Raw genomic sequence first — 16778 nt, forward strand, 5'->3', positions numbered from 1 at the left:
CAGGGCCAGCTTCTGGGCTGCACCTGCCGAGATGCTGTGGGAACAGCTGCTTCTGGTACTGGGTACAGGGAACAGCTATTTCTTCAAAGCCTGCATTAATCCTTTCGCAATTAAACAAGAAAGGGATGTTTACAGGCATTTGATCGCTTTCAGGGGGGAGATACGAGTTTGCTTACAAAGACTGAATTCCAGTTCTGGTGTGCGGCGCCGCTTAAAGTTGACTAATGACAATTTAAAAGAGCGAAACTGCAGTCATTTTCAAAAGTTAAGAGTCATTCTTTTTGCACAAAATGGCTGAACAATCCCCCCTAGTGGTCTGTTTCCTGTTACTGTGATTTATGAACACTCTCCTTTCCAAAACTGCCCACTTGGTTTGTTTATAGGTTCATAGCAAAGAAATTGGAAGAAAATAAACAACAACCAAAGTCAGACTATTTAGAATTGAGATGAGCTTTCACTGAATCCGTCCTTTCGACACCCAGACAGAGTCTAATTTCCCACAAAGTGATGGGGCTAAACCCTACTGTAAAGCCAGCTTTCTAGCTCAAGGGTTTTCTCAAAACTGACAAATCACCTCAGAGCCCTGGTGTTCACCACACTCCCCTCACTGAAATCAAGGAATAGACCAGGGGTGTGATGCCCTCAAAGTGCTGGGCTTGGGTTTCTGAAGGGAAAAGGAGTAAATCGTGGAAATGGCCTGTGCCTCTCTTTCTAGAAGGTTTGGCCCCAACTGGATTATTTCAATCCTTTAGGACAGAATTACCTTTAAATGATTAAAGAACCCTGTTTCTCAAGTGTAACTGCTAAGAAAGTGCCTGGTCATTGATGCCATCCATTGTCCCATCCTTCTGTTGACTCTGTGCACGAAGGTGGGAAATCCTGCTTCCGTCAGTGTCTGCAGGCGAGATGAACTGCCTAACATCCTCTAATGCTTCCCTCTAGGCCCCCCAACACACGAGGCCAGCTCTCACTGGGTTGAGGTCACCCAAGCATTTCAAGCTCTGAACACTGAGATGAGGAGACATCCCATTCCCCTGAGCGCTGGCCTCCTTTCCGTCGGCCATGTTCCCAGTCACGCTCCTTTTCCAGACCAGATAGAAATGGAATCTAGTACATCCACTGATCATGGAAGAGACTATATAGCATTGCCCCTGGACAGCTCAGATGGGGAGAGTATCAAGATTTCTTATATTACTGGACATCTTAGTCTGTTCAGGATGCTACAACAAAATACCCCAGACGGGGTGCCTTATAAAGAGCAGAAATTTACTGCCCACGGTTCTAGGGGCTCAACATCCATCATGGTCGGGTTCTGGTGAAGGTCCTCTTCAGACTGCTGACTTCTCACTCATGGTGGAAGGGGGAGGGCTCTCTCTGGAGTCTCTGTAAGAATACTAATCCCATTCATGAGGGCAGAGCCAGTCACCTCCCAAAGGCCCCCCCTCCTAATACAATCACTTTGAGAGTTAGGATTTCAGCATATGAATTTGTCGGGGGGTGGGGAGGACACACATCCAGAGCATAGCAGTGGAACATGGGAGAAGAAGAATATTAAATATTTACTAAATATTCATCTACCAAAAACAGTGCAAAATAATCCTAAAACCCTAAGCCCTGACTCCCAAGAAGCTTATGACATAAGAAAAAAGTAACATCAAAAAACAAATCCATTGCCAACCTCCTTGCACTTCAGCCTTAAAGCTTGCAGACTTTTAAGTCTGGTATTCTCCCAAATGTCTAGACTATTTTTTTCAATAACACTTGGACTTGGCTTCATTTCCTTCCTTTCAGTTTCTTCAGTCTCTGTCCTGGTCTACAAAATCATCATTTCTTGCTAGAAACATCTCTGGGAGCCCCAAGGCGTCTTTTTATTTATTTATTAATTCATCTTAACCCCAGTTGCAAGAAAAGATCTACCTAACCATGTAACTTTCCTTCTCAGAAGTGTGCTCCAGTTCCCAACTACATCATCGTGAAACTTAATCTCCTTAGCTTTGAGGCCCCCTTAAAAGGACTGTGGCCTTTTCAATCAACCATTTAGTAACAAAACTGTCACCTTCCTCTATACGTTAGATCATAATTGGATAAACCTGTTTGCTCTTCCTTGAACCACGACTTAGATTTTTACATGTACACATACCCCTCCTGTGGAGACAAATTCACCGTCAGTCTAATGAAGCTTAGGCCTCAGGGCCTATCACCTCGGTCATTTCTAAGAACTTATACCTAATTTTGCCTTTGTTTCTTAAAGAGGATCCTTCCCCACCAAATTACATAACTTTCAGGCTCCACAAAATTGGTACCTGCCCCAGCCCCTCATCATTGCACCTGGATGTGAGCATTCACTCAGTCCAGAAGCTTCTTAAGACCTACACACATGCCAGCTCATCCTCTCTCTGAGTTACATGTCTCACTTGTGCATATTATCAGTTTTAGAAGGTTGAGGGCTTTTCCCTATGATTATGTTACCTTTTCCATAAGATGATCTAGTGAACGACTCCACAGTAGAGACTATCTTTTTTTTACATTCTGTACCAGAATATCAAAGTGTTGGTTTACTATGTGTAATGTACTGAACAAACATTTGGCTGACTGTTTCTGAGGAAGTTGGAAATTGTTTATTTATAGGTATCAATATTAAAGATTGCTAGAGGCTAAAATTGTAACTTCCCAATCCCAAGGTCATTCAAATAAAAATCAAAATAAGCAGACATTTCTGGAGCATGTTCGTTGCTGCATCTTTAAACTTTGAATGGGTGGGTAATGAATACTTCTTGAATAAGTCATACGTAAGTCAGGACAGGGGCGAAGGGTAAAGACTGTTACCCATTGGCTTATCACTAAAGAAGCCAGGGGAATTTAACTGGCTTCTGGCATGGGCTAGACCCAGACATCAACCTCTTCCATCATTGGTTCCCCTGTCTTCTGTGTTGGAGTCACTCTCAGGCAGGTCTAACTCATGCACTAGCACGACCTTCAGAACCTCTAAGCATATATCCCATTAGCACAGAAGCCCCAGAGTAAAACAAAACAAAACAAACAAACAACAACAAAACTCCTTTTCCCCAAAAATTTCCAACAAAAATTGTGTCACTGGGCCAACTTGAGGCACAACCTGAGTCACCTGTCCCTCCTGACCTGTGCCTGGGGAATGGGCCAGGCCTGGGCCACATGTGTGTCTGGGTAGTGGGATGGGGGCCAATCCCCCATTGTTTTTTTCATTATGATTGAAAAAACAGCAGGAGGTGGTTTCCTAACAGAAAATTGAGGCGGCCACTTTCATTTCTTTATAGAAAAGCATGAAGAATAATTACGAAGTGACAGAAATCTTTATAAACTGGTGGTTGAAGTATACGTTGGCAGAACTGCTGTAAAATATAGTTTGGGATTGTCTTGTGAAGTTGAATATGTGTGTTGTCCCTGACCCAGCAGTCCTGCTGGGTCAGGGTGTGTCCCAGAGAAGTGTGTCCAGAGAAGTGCTTCCGCACACGCACAGGAACATCCACGGCAGCAGTACCCAGGTTATCCCTGAGTTGTCTGGAGTTGCTAAGTGATGGCAGTCCACCACCCCTCATTTATGAGCCAGAATACTTGTAGAAAGAGAAACGTCCCCTCATCTACTGGTACAGTTTACATAGGTAAGACAGGGTAAACATTTGATTTTTTTCCCTTTTATCAATTTTCAAAATCAAGATTCAGTTTCTTTCAACTTTTTGGTATCCTTATGAACTCACGTGTTTAACTGTATTTGATGCATTTTAACCCATTGCAGTTTCTGTTCTTAATAATATCAAACTGTTCCATCTTTGGCTGCTGGAAACCTTTTCAAGTTGGCTCCAAAGTCCATTAGATAAGATCCTGGTAATCTTTAATAGTTTCCTTTCTTTCTGGCTTAACAAGATGCTCTGACATCATCTTAGACATTCCCTGCCCCAAAGCAGCAAATTCTGCAAGAAGCCCTAGCTCCTTTGAGTGAGAAATGATATATGCAGATGGCACTAGAGGTGCTCATTGCTGCTGGGTTCACCATCGTTTCTGGGTTTTTCCAGTGGACAGTACTAGGCGTGAATATATACTAAAGATAAACTATACCAAGAGTTCATAGTGATAGTTCTAATTTAAATTCAGGCTGCAGGGTTTTACTTAACCCCTTCTATATTACATTGTATCTCTCTTCTACATTGAGAATGCTGGTTCTCAAAGCACTTAATATTTGATCAAAAAAACTTGCTTTTAGTAGTTGATCATTTTTACTAATTGGACAATTTAATTGACAATAATGTTTCAATTGTTCTTACAGTTTTAATAGTTTACTCAAAGAAAATTATCTTAAAGATATCATTATTTTCCTACAGAAAAATTTAAATTGCAATATTTTACATTTTAACTAGTTCAAAACATTATGGGGGGCTTCCCTGGTTGCGCAGTGATTGGGAGTCCACCTGCCGATGCAGGGGACACGGGTTTGTGCCCCGGTCCGGGAAGATGCCACATGCCGTGGAGCGGCTGGGCCCGTGAGCCATGGCCGCTGAGCCTGCGCGTCCGGAGCCTGTGCTCCGCAACGGGAGAGGCCACAACAGTGAGAGGCCGGCGTACCGCAAAAAAAAAAAACAAAACATTATGGGATATCCCACTTCTCTTCTAGTAATGTTAGTGATATGTAATGTTGGCAGTGTTAGTATTTTCCTGTTTGGGGCTTGAAATTCAAAAAACATGACTTTTGACTTTTAGTCAAATTTAGTCAGATAAGTCTTCTGTTCACACATTCCACATGTCTTTCTGTGTAAAACATGTGATACTAAATTAGAGCAATGATTATTTAGTTTTGTATTAAAGAATGTCTTGTGAGAGAGCCTGGAAATGGCTTACAATGGCGTCAACACATAAAAAGATAGGCCCAAACTTTCAGTTCCTCGCTGGAACAATAAAAATTTTATCAACCCTCCCGAGCAGGTTAGTGGGGAGGTAGGCTTAAATGCCAGTCTACGATTAAATGCCTGAAGGGTGGGTTCCTTCCTAAGCAGGCCCCTCTCCCTTCCTTCAGGAAAGTTAAGAATTTAAATGTATACAGAGTTATATCACTAAGTGATGGCAATGGAATGATCCTTGAGCTATAAGAGGCCAATGTCCACACATGTTCTTTCCACTAAGATAAACTGCTATGATTTTTAAATACGTGAACTGGGACTTCCCTGGTGGCCCAGTGGTTAAGAATCTGCCTTCCAATGCAGGGGACGCAGGTTTGAACCCTGGTTGGGGAACTAAGATCCCACATGCCGCGGGGCGACTAAGCCCACGCACCACAACTACTGAGCCCACGCGCCCTGGAGCCTGCACCACAACTAGAGAGAAGCCTGTGCGCCGCGAAGAGCCAGTGCGCCGCTATGAAAGATCCCACATGCTGCAACTAAGACCTGGCGCAGCCAAATAAATAAATATTTTTTTAAGTAAAAAATAAAATAAAATATGTGAACTATCCACATGCCTAGCTCTCTACATACTCACATTGTATCTTGTATATATTTGCATATATATGTACACATGTGTATATGGCTATAAACTCATATATACACATATGTGAACATGTACATATATTATACATACATATATTCATATATAAATAAGATAAAGGAAAAGTATGTAGGAAGTCAGGCATTTCTGTAATTCATAGATATATCCAATACATATATATGGCTGACACAGCCTCTTCAGGTAATGAGTTTTTTATATTAACTACGTGTTTTAACAGCTTGTCTTTAAAGTATATGCTTATTTTAGATCATAAATCCAAGCACCAAGTTTACCTTCCAGTCTTGAACCCTGTTTAAATCTCAGCTTGTGCTCAAGAAATATTAAATTGTTACCATAATGTTACAGGAAACAGAGTGAACAATTCAAAATCAAAGGTCATACCAAGGAAAAAATTAAACTGGTCATTTATGGAAAAGCAAGAGTCATTGTGATCTTACCTTTTCTAACCAAGATAGACTATTAAAAAAAAGAGCAATGTTCCAAGTAGATTACACACGAAAGGAAGTGTACTGATTTCTGAAATCCTTACTTATGTAGATGTTTAATAGTGCAAAATCTGGCCCCTGAGGCAGGGTGGGGCAACTTAATTTTAGCATTTCAACCATAACTTTAAATTTCTCACAATTCAAAAATCAATCAGGCAAAAACAAATGTTATTAAATTTTGTGTCACTTGGTGGATGTAAGGAGAGTGAACTAAACTGTATACTTCCAACACACAATTCCACAAATGTGGAATCCAATGAGTGAATACATAATAAAATGAAATGAGACATATCTGAAAAGTAGCTGCTGTACTTATGTGCTAATCACACCTCAAAGCATAACATTGTTTGTTTTTTTTAAATAACAGAAGCAATAAAATCCTATTACGGATTAATCTTGTGCCAAATTTTGTTTTTTAATCAAATCTATTCTGAGCTAAAGAAAATTCAAAAATGCAAATGAAGGGCCTGATCCTTCAGATCTTGTGAATATGTAAAGGCTGATACACTTCAAAGATTTTTTTTTTAACTCAAAAATTAAAGTCATCATGAGACAGAGCAAAACATACTTATTTGTAAACATTTTAATTTTATATTCCATGTGAAATTTCACCCTAATAAAAGTCTTCAGGAGGGAGGGTTTAAAAATCCTGAAGTTAGATGTTTACTGAATAAATACTGCTCTAGTCTGATTTCTCACATATGTACCACACTTTTAGACTGCAAGTGAGAATTCTATTGTTTCACATGGCAAACCAAACCAAACAAGAAGAAAACCACGTTCGAAAAGAGTCAGTGCTCTCAAATGTGCAGCCCCGTCCTCTCCGGATACACACACCACTTGAACACAAAGGGTGGGTGAGTTCACGGAAGGGTTGTTAGTGCGGCAGTCCCCTGTGTGTTCCCTCCACCATAGATGAAATATTCATTAGTAGACCTAAACAAACTCTTCAGAACATTTTTATCTCAAAGTGAGAAAATGCTATTCACACAGGCTGTTAATGAAGCCATCCACCATCTTGTTTGATGTTGTTCTTGTAGTTAAAAGGAGCTCTGAAAGGCCTCAGGCAGTGCCTACTCTCAGTTGGCAGCTGTTTTATCCTTTGTGGGGCAACTGTGTAGCTGTAACACAGACTCTTCCCATAAAATGCCAACCCACATGCTGCAAATGCAAAATACAACAGTATTCATGGACACCAACTATATAATATCAGGTATCACATAAACTACATTTTACTGCATGAGATCACAGTCTGTAGAAGGACATAATAACATATCATTATAAGGATGCTTCTTCTTAGAATTCAAAGCATAAGAAAGAATGTGTTTTGGTTTCTGTCCTAAAGCCAGAGAACCCAGAAAACATTAGGAAATAAATGTATACTGTTGGTGTAATACATTAAACATGTGGTTTGTGCATCCATTTTTCATAAGAATATCTCACACTACCTAGAAGCAAATATATCATGGGAAAGAACTTCACGTTATTTTGAGATACGTGTATATACACATATGCACAAAACTATAAGTAAAATGTATAAGATTGAAAATTTACATCAAGGTTGTAATGACACAGTCAAAGAAATTTTAAGATGCTCTTATCATTCACGCAACTACTACTTCTGTCCCACTGGATGGGTACAGTTATTCAGAAGATGATTTTGCAGTATTTGTAATGGAGTGGAATGGTTGCCAAAGTCCATGGGGACTGTGGGGAAAGTCACCAAACACAGTATTCTACACCCAGGTGGCACACAGGCATTTCAAACTCAATGCCTCAAATATTAGACTCAATATTTAACCCCAATAAAATTGCCCATCTTCATGTATTTTCTATTTCAATTCATGACACATTACCTGTGCTGGGCAGAATCCTAAGGTGAACCCCAATGACCCACACTCTTGAGTGTGGACAGGACCCTTGAGTATGGTGGGATAGCACTCACACTCACTGTGTGTCAAAGGTGAAGGGAGTTTGCAGATGTAGTTAAAGCCCCTAACTGGCTGACTTTGAGTTAATCAAAAGGAAGATGAAACTGAATGGGCCTGATTTAATGAGGTGAGCCCTTTAAAAGAGGATCTAGAAGTCAGAGAGATTCTCCTGCTGGTTCTGAAGAAGGAAGCTACTTCAGATGTAATACATGGGGAGAGGACCACATGTGGATGGCCTCTAGGAGATGAGAGTGACCCCTGGCTGACAGCCAGCAAGAGAATAGGAACCTCAGTCTTAACAGGTGCAAGCGACTGAATCTTGCCAGCAACCGCATGAGCTTAGGAGAAGACCTTGGGCTCCAGGAAGGAAGATGGCCCGGCTGCTACCATAACTGTACCTTTATAAGACTCTAGGCAGAGGACCCAGCTAAGCCATGCCTGGTCTCCCAACCCATGGAAACTGACATAATAAATGTATGTTGTTTTAGGCCACTAAGTTTGTGATAATTTGAAAATTGGAAAACTCGATACAGTATATACTAAGGCAAGAACCTGTAAGCAGAAGCATAAGGGGGGAACATCTAACATAGCCTGGGAGAAGGGTGAGCCAGAGAGGCTTCCCAGAGGAGTTAACACTTAAGATGAGCCCCAAAGATCAAAAGTCAGGGGATTCTTATTAGTAAAAAAATCATTAACAAACACCTTCCTTTATTCTGTAGTTCATGAGAACCGAAATGAATGAGGGTGTGTACTGACTTAGGGGTTTCCTTTAACTGATCCCAGGTATCCTGGGTTCACCAGATCAGGGCCGTGAGGGGCTCTCAAATGTCCAGTAGTTCTTCATGCGCTTGCAGGCAGAACTACCAACACTGAACTTTTAAGGCTCCAGTGTCTAACCTTTGGCCGGTGCAAACATGTTCAATCACTAAATTCTTTCTAAAAGTCTAAACTAAATTGCTCTTACTATAGTTTTGAATTATTGCATATAATTGTCATCTGTGAAATATAAATCCTCCCTCGACTCTTTTATTCACATTGTTTATTTGTTTTTTAAGAAGCCCCTCTGCCATTTCTTGAATCTGTAACTGTCACTCATTTACATTTTCTCATAGAAACAACTACCCATTGCTTTGTTTTCTACACTCTTCAATATATCCATAGTCCTCTCAAAATACTAAAATCCAATTGAACTGGTTTCAGTAACAAAATAATGCATTTCCAGCTCTTCCATGTAATGTTTCTAAACATTTAGTACATCCAGGCTTTGTAGAGTAAAATATACTCCATTGTTTAGTAATATTCAACAGTAGTCCAATATGAATTTTTCTTTTATACCCTGTGCATACTTTTTTTTTAAATTTAATTAAAAAAATTTTTGGCTGTGTTGGGTCTTCGTTGCTGCGTGCAGGTTTTCTCTAGCTGCGGTGAGCGGGGGCTACTCTTCATTGCGGTGCACAGGCTTCTCATTGCAGTGGCTTCTTTGTTGCAGAGCACAGGCTCTAGGTGTGCAGGCTTCAGTAGTTGTGGCTCGCAGGCTCTATAGCACAGGCTCAGTAGTTGTGGCTCACAGGCTTAGTTGCTCCGCGGCATGTAGGATCTTCCTGGACCAGGGCTCAAACCTGTGTCTCCTGTATTGGCAGGTGGATTCTTAACCACTGCGCCACCAGGGAAGCCCCTACCCTGTGTTACTTAGTTATACCCCCATTTTATGTGAAACAACTTTGTTAGCTACATTCATAGCTATGAATACAATGGCATCTTTTAAAAATATTTTTTAGGTAAAATTTATATAGAGTAGAATGCATGGATCTTAAGTGTACAATTTGGTGAATTTTGATGTGTGTACATCCATGTAACAAACATCCAATCAAGATAAGAATATGTCTAGTACGCCATAAAGTTCTCTTTGTCCCCTTCTAATCATTTCTCACTGTTCATGTTTCTATCACCACAGATTAGTTTTGCTTGCTCTAAAACTTCATATGAATGTGAGCATACTCCTTCATGTATGGCTTTTTCTTTTTCTTTTTGCGGTACGCGGGCCTCTCACTGTTGTGGCCTCTCCCGTTGCGGAGCACAGGCTCCGGACGCGCAGGCTCAGCGGCCATGGCTCACGGGCCCAGCCGCTCCGCGGCATGTGGGATCTTCCCGGACCGGGGCAGGAACCCGTGTCCCCTGCATCGGCAGGCGGACTCTCAACCACTGCGCCACCAGGGAAGCCCGGTTAGGATTCTGTGCTTTCACTGCCGAGGGCACAGGTTCAATCCCTGGTTGGGGAACTGAGATCCCACAAGCCGCGTTGTGTGGCCAAAATAAATAAATAAATAAGAAACTGCCAATAAATTTTCCAATGTGGGTGTACCAGTTTACACTCCCAACAGCAATGTATATGAGTTTGAGCTGCTCCACAGTCTTACTATTTAGAAACAGCCTTATTAATTTCAGCCATTCTGCTGGGTGTGAAGTGGTATTCGGCTTTGATTTGTATTTCTCTGATGATAATGATGTTGAACATATGTCCATGTGCTTATTAATCATTCATATATCTTTTTTGTGTTCAAGATTTTTGCCCATTTTTACAAATTAGGTTGTGCTTTTCTTATTTGATTATAGGGCTTCTTTAGTCTGGATAAAGTCCTTTTTTGGATATATGCATTGTGAATATTTTCTACCAGTCTGTGTCTTACCATTCATATTTTCATGATATCTTTTGAAAAGCAAAAGTTTTGATTTTGATGAAGATACTCTCAACTTTCTCTAAGCTTCACAAAAAGCTTACTGCTTTTTGTGTCTGAAGAAATTTTTTGCCAACCTGAAAGTCACAAAGTTTTCTTCTAGAGGTTTTGTAATTTTAGTTTTTATATCTTAGTCCTATTATTCCTCTCAAATTAATTTTTTGGGTGTGGTATGAGGTAGGTGGTTCAAGGTTCATTAGTTCATTATTATTTACATACATCTATCCAGTCATTTCAGTACCATCTGTTGCAAAGACTTTCCTTTCCTCATTTAATTGCCTTGACATGTTTGTTGTAAAGCATTTGATTATGTAAGTGTGGGTCCGCTCTGGACTCTATATTCTGTTCCACTGATCTGTCTGTCTTTACACCAAAACCATATCATCTTGATTATTGTAACTTTATAGTAGGTCTTAAAATCAACTCATGTGAATCCAATTTTGTTCTCATTTTTCAAGAATATTTTGATTACCTCTTTAAAATTATATACTGTTTAATACTAATAAATATAATTTTTGAAAAAAAGTCAGTTTTTTTAAATAAAACATTTCAAAATGGATCTTTTGGCCAACAAAACAATAGCCAACACAGTCCCTCTTTGCCGTGAGGGTCTTGACAAGTCTGTTTAAATAGATTAGCAATCTTATATCTTATGTTGACATGTGTACATAAAATCATTCAAGGAGAGATTTCTGCACTCCCATGTTCACAGCAGCATTATTTACAATAGCCAAGACCAGAAACAACCTGAGTGTTCATCAATAGATGAATGGAGATTTCATGTATATATACTTAGAGTATTCAGCCATAAAAAAGAAGGAAATCCTGCTATTCGCAAAACCATGGATGGACCTTGAGGGCATTATGCTAAGTGAAATAAGTCAGACAAAGACAAATACTGTATGATTTCATTTATATGTGGAATCTAAAGCAACAACATGACAACAAAACCAAACTCATAGAAAAAGAGATCAGCTTTGTGGTTACCAGAGGCAGAGGGTGGGGAGAGGCGGAATTGGATATCAAGAGGTACAAACTTCCAGTTTTAAGATACATAAGTACTGAGGGTGTAATGTACAACATGATGACCATTGTTAGCACTGCTATGTGCTATATTTGAAAATTGTTAAGAGAGTACCTCCTATGAGTTCCCATCACAAGGAAAAAATAATTTTTTTCTTTTCATTTTCTTTATTTCTTTTTTGTATCTATATGAGATGATGCATGTTAACTAAACTTACTACGGTAACAGTAATCATTTAACAATATATGTAAGTCAAATTATTATGCTGTATACCTTAAACTCATACAGTGCTATATGTCAATTATACCTCATAAACCTGGAAAAAAATCATTCAGGAATGTGTGTGAACAGAACAAACTTTGACTCAAATTTTAGAATTTCATTAAAAAATTTTTTTAAAGAAAATGTTGCGATGACAGAGCGACATGTAAATGCTACATACTGTTCCTGAAGAAAGCATTTTACAGCTCTTACCAATGACATGCCTATTTTTGAGGCCATGCTTAATACATTTTTTATGGAATGTATTTGCAAAGGGATGAAAACATGCTTAAAAATTACAATTGTTAATAATGAGATGAGTAAATACACTACTTAAAACATAATAACAAAATAAAATAAAAGATTCTTATTTTCTTTAACACACCTCAAAAAAGCATAATAGTTAATAAAAATGAGCAATAATCTGGTTGATGAGAAAGATGCTATGCTACTAATAAAAATCAGCCTATCTGGCTGATTGACCTAGGAGATTCGAATGCTTTTCTTTCCCCTCCCCACAAGTACAGCACAACAGCATCAGTGAAGGACTCCTCCGAACAAATTCCCTTCCTATTCTTCTCCTGGCTGGGGCTATGAATGTTTTGGCAAGTCTGTGAAAGTATCTTCTGCAAACGTGAGAGACCCAGGATGTCCATCTTCTATGCAGTATAAAACACTTCACTTGAAGTTTGCTTTAATCAAAAGAAGGGAGTATCATGTGGCAGCTAATAAGCTTTAGAGCTTGACACACTCTCAGTTCTGTCACTTAACTGTGTAACATTGGGTAAATTACTTAATCTATTTGAATGCATTACCTCTCAAGGTTGTTGAGAGGATTACATTATAGAAAGTACTTGGCCAATGCCCTGAACTCTGTAAGTGATAAGTCACCACTGCTGGTTTCTCTTTTAGATTTTCCCCAGAGTAGATGAAGCAAACACTTACAAAACAAATATGTCCAAATAAGCATATGATTTACAAATTCAGTGCATTTAAAATTACTTAAAAACCACAATCATCATATCCCTGAATACTGGGAATGTGTAACAGTGGGAAGTGCATATTAGACTGGGAACCTGGGCCTAGATTCCAGTCCTGAGTCTGCCTCTATGTGACCATGTGACCTTGAGCAAATTATTTACACCCCCTCGCCCCTGCCCAGAGCCTCTAGATTCCTTATCTGCACAATGAGGGGATTGTTTTAAGAGAATCTCTAAGACTCCTTTTCAAATCTGTGATTGTAAGATTTGACTAATTAATATAATTGCCACTCTGTTCAGAGTCAAACTAGTCAAATATTTATGATAAAACGTTTCAAATCCCCTCACTCCCCTCTAGCACTTAGGGAAGATGTCAAAGCTATGGCAAAGAGGGAGCCTGAGTCATTTAACTAATTAGAAAGCTTTTGCAGAAGAACGCTTACTAGCAATAAGACTTTACACTTAATATGGCAGAAACAAATGTCTCCAGTGTCACTTCGATTGGTAGGAAGACGTGGCCTCTGATCCTTCTCAGGTTGACCTCCCACAATAATACCTTTATCACTTGGACTAGTACAGCTCTTAACAAATTATCATACAAATCCTTTCTTCACTAATCTCAGTTATAACTTCTACAAATTAGTTGTCCTCATGGTATAGAACATTTGAATATTAAAGTTTAAATCCTGGATGTATTGGAAAAGAAAGTCTCCTCATCTTTCTGTATTCTCATTTGAAGAGAAAAATGCCTGTGTTTCGATTCTAAGATGCATCTATGTTTCAAATTTTAAGATCTTGAAATTGAATGCATCTAATAGTCGATGTGTTTGGAAAGCATTGTGTCATAATTTGGTTAGCAGTAATTTGTTTCTTAGTAAAATTAACGGTAAATCTTAAAAACAATGGAATCTTAGATTCAATTACATACAGTAAAATCTCGCCAACTGAATACAGGAACTTGTGTAAGGCGCCAATGTAATAAATGGTCTTCAAAAAGTCTCGTCAATTGTCAACATAAACAATAGGGGCCTACTGTATAGCACAGGGAACTACATTCAATATCGTGTGATAAACTGTAATGGAAAAGAATCTGAAAAACTGAATCACTTTGCTGTACACCTGAAGCTAACACAACATTGTAAATCAACTACACTTCAATTAAAACAATTTTTTAAAATTGTCAATATATGATTTCCTCATTGGCCAAAGAAATCAGATGCTGAACTCTACAGATTCTTTTTATCAGTCTTCCCCAAACTGTATTTTATTCTCAGAGATAAGCTGATGTTAAAAAGTAAATATTTTGGGGTTTTCCTGGTGGCTCAGTGGTTAAGAATCTGCCTGCCAATGCAGGGAACACAGGTTCGAGCCCTGGTCCAGGAAGATCCCACATGCTGCGGAGCAACTAAGCCCGTGCGCCACAGCTACTGAGCCTGCGTGCCACACCTACTCAGCCTGCATGCTGCAACTACTGAAGCCCACACGCCTAGAGCCCATGCTCCGCAACAAGAGAAGCCATCACAATGAGAAGCCCATGCACCGCAATAAAGAGTAGTCCCTGCTCACCACAACTAGAGAAAGCCTGCACGCAGCAATGAAGACCAAATGCAGCCAAAAATAAATTAAATAAATAAATTTTAAAAAAGCAAACATTTCATAAACTTAAAATCAGTTATAATTTAAATCAATGTCTATAAAATAAACATGTATTTGTTTATAAAAATATAAGCAGCAAACAGTAAAACTCATGCATGCAAGTGCAATGTCCTCATCTTACAAGCCACCTTCCCATGTCACAGACCTAATCTAATGAAAATTGTCACAGTTGAAACATTTCTCCTATTATTCTACGTACTGTTTAAAAAATAATTAAGACTAGAAATTAATCTTTTAAAAAATCTTTTAAAAAATTAAATAAGACTAGAAATTAATCTTTTTAATTTTTCTTATTATAAAGGGTAATACATGCTCCTTGTAGAGAATTTGGAAAATGCAGAAAAGAATAAATTAAATAATTTGAATTCCACCACTCTGAGATAATCATCACTAAGATTTGAATGTATTTTTTCAGCCTTTTGTATAGTTCTATATACATTAGTGTAAAGTTGGATTCAGAGGGTATTGGTATATATGCCACACATGTGTAAAGTTTATGTCAATTTTTTTCACTTACGCTTATTTTATCATGACCATTTTCACATTAGTAAATATTCTTCAAAAACATCTTGGTAAGGTGGATTGGAACAATTTGGAAAAACAAAACATTGGATTCATACCTGACTCTTTAAACAGTGATTGTTGACTCTGTTTGCACACCGTCAATCACCTGCAGAAATTCTAAGAAAAATACAACGTCCAGACCCCACCCTCAGAAAGTCTAAATGAATTAATTAGTCTGGGATGGCATCTAGACACACAAATTTTTTTCTCATGTAATTCTAATGCGTAGCCCTGGATGAGAACTATTGTTTTACATCTAGATAAACTCCAAGTAAATTAAAAAATTGTGAAAAAAAAGAAACCATGGAATTAGTGAATAAAAATGTAACTGTATATATAATCTTAGGGTACTAAAGAACTCTAAAGGCAGAAACATCAAAGGAAAATATTCATATATTTAGCTGCGTGAAAACTTTACATTTCTGAATGCCAAAAAAATCACAAACAAAACGGAAAAGCAAACCACAAACTAGTAAAAATATTTCCAATATGCATTATAGGTAAAGATCTTAGGAAGTATAAAGGAAAAGATGAAGAACTAAATAGAAAAGGTCAGGTATAGGTAAATCACCCAAGAAAAAAAAAGTCACTACATATATGGAGATAAAAAAGCATTTCCTCTTTAAGTGAAAAAAAAGCTGATCTTCACTTCAGACTATATTCCTCCTTTCCTGACTCCTCGCCTGCCACTCATAACTCAGGGGCTATACAGTAGCGTTTACATTTATACCCTGAAGCTTTACCTCATTAAAGAAAACCAAACTCTAAGCAAATATATTAAAACTAAAATACGAATACATAAAGAGGAGAGTCACACTGACACATAAAGGTCTCATAAAATCAGATGCAAAGGAACATAACACCGCTTTATTACTGAGTCCAGCTCTGCACAGGTTCAACTCTCAATCAAAGGAAGTCTTTTCAATCTGCTGCAGTGCCTTTACTCTTATTAGAATGCATACTCATTAGTTTCTGATTGCTCCTCTACATAGAACATGCCATTTTTGTACCTCGGTTTCCACATCTCTTGTACAGTATTCATATTTTATCTCTAAAGATTGTAATAAATCACTTCAAATACAATAACCCATTTAAGAATGGATTTTATAGGCTGAAAGGCACACCTTTGGTGATGTGATCGCAATCATCAGATGCTCTGATTCTCCTCAAGCCCGTGTTATACGGTGTGTACATAAACGAAGCAGCAAGGATAGGAGAGGTGATTACAGGCGAATGAGTCAACTCAACCCAAAGTGTACTTCCTGGTTTCAGGGTGTATCCATAGAAACCCTTTGAAATGTTTTGTTTTATTAATTTGGCTCCTTTCTATTTTTCACTTGTGCCAACACTTTCAAGATAATGCGGTTTAGACATGTCATAGCTGTTGAAAGTCATAGCGTGAGCTTGAGCTGACAGTGGTGTATCATCAAGAACTAGAAACAGCAAAATAACATTATGGTAAAGAGTATGAGAAAAAAGAAGACAAAGGGCAGGAAATATTGCCTTACCGACTTAAAGCAGAGCCCTGGGGGAAGACACCTGGTTCGGAGCGCAGTGATTCTTTCAACACTGTGAAGGGGTCCTACTGGATAGAGTGAGAGAGATGGGTT

General features: G+C 38.7%; 1 protein-coding gene across 4 annotated transcripts in view; it reads right to left on the reverse strand.

The window, feature by feature from the left end:
- GPR180 (G protein-coupled receptor 180) overlaps window positions 1–16778 on the reverse strand; it is a 77258-nt gene that overhangs the window by 22066 nt on the left and 38414 nt on the right. For all 4 annotated transcript variants that reach the window (XR_002645041.2, XR_016388649.1, XM_089899420.1 and 1 more), the window contains one exon: window positions 1–16778. This exon is cut by the window's left edge; it is cut by the window's right edge. The gene's annotated coding sequence lies outside the window, so the exon portion shown is untranslated.

Source organism: Delphinapterus leucas, chromosome 18 (assembly GCF_059928025.1).
Source record: "Delphinapterus leucas isolate spDelLeu-1000000601 "Yukka" chromosome 18, BTC_Dleu_Yukka2, whole genome shotgun sequence".
Lineage (NCBI taxonomy): Eukaryota > Metazoa > Chordata > Mammalia > Artiodactyla > Monodontidae > Delphinapterus > Delphinapterus leucas.